Source organism: Alosa pseudoharengus, unplaced genomic scaffold (assembly GCF_046254945.1).
Source record: "Alosa pseudoharengus isolate Yale_2024_CS ecotype anadromous, Long Island Sound unplaced genomic scaffold, YU_APseudo_1.1 YU_APseudo_1.1_scf_2, whole genome shotgun sequence".
Taxonomy (NCBI): Eukaryota; Metazoa; Chordata; class Actinopteri; order Clupeiformes; family Clupeidae; genus Alosa; species Alosa pseudoharengus.
Window position 1 is genome coordinate 44,396,015 of NW_027468663.1, and position 1,242 is coordinate 44,397,256.

Here is a 1,242-nt window from a genome sequence, read left to right on the forward strand (position 1 = left end):
ACCAACATATTTCTGAAAACAGCAGGACATTTTTAAAACGCAATCACATTTCTATCAAAAACATAGGGGGAAAATGAATTGCATTTGAGCTTGTGGGCATTGTGTTCAAGGGGAAAAGGTTTTAGAGGACAAAATAGTGATTGTTTCCGAATAATGGAACTCTTTTAAGTTGTCTATGCCTGATCATATTCCCTGTTTGAAATTAATTCAACAACAACAGCAACAGGCAGCAACAACAACTTTTCTAATGTTTGTGAGGATTCCTGATTGCTATTACGTTTGTATAGCTGAGCCAAGTTTAGAATGCACTAGTTGCACAAGCTCACAATGAAACAGGAAAAACATGTTAAACATATTCCATCTATTATTATTATTTTTTTTTTTTTTAATAGATAACCCACCCTCAAGCTTGATGCATTCACAGAGCACAATTCACAATTATGAACAATTAATTATTACCATACTAATTATAGTTATGGAGGAACCAATCCCTTCCATACTTTAATTCAGAAACAGACAGACATTGTGTCAGTCATGATCAAATGCTTTGCCTGGGCTTCACCAGCTACTTTTTTTACTTTAGCATTTACTTTGTTTGTTTTTAAGTTGACCTCAGCTCAGTGTTTGCCTTGTTCTATTGTTTTCACAACTGTATATTATCACCAGTTTTCCTGTCCTGCATGCTCCCAGTGTTCAAAATTATCAGCGCTATAGTCTCCATAACATTCTCTCTGATGATGCCCTGACTCACAACAGCCAAACAGTATGCAGTAAAACAGATTAGATATTGAGAGATATTGAGATATTGTAAGCCAGTATGTCATTATTCTCAAACAAATGACATTTGCCACTGTTAATACTGTCAGCTGCTATATTTTAAAAGATATCGGTTAAGAAGTGATGCATCACCTTGTTTTACCCTTTCTTACTGCTGATGGGGAGAAACAAGTAAATTAATAAAATTCCATCCAGTCAGCATGCTTAATGGAGCTCTACTAAAGGTACCGTTACGCTATCAATGCTTTCTACAGCAGCCATTTGTTGGTAATTTATCAAATGCCTTTTAATTGATTAACCACTGAGATTGCTAAGGAGGCCCTAACGTATTAAGCTGGCTGAGGAGATCAAGTCATGGCCTGGCCCTGCCTGACCATATCTCAGGAGAGTGGCTGGTAGCCCTCCAATGAGAAAAGTCTCAGATATTTTCAGTCAGTGAGTTACAGAATGCAGCCATGTTGACAT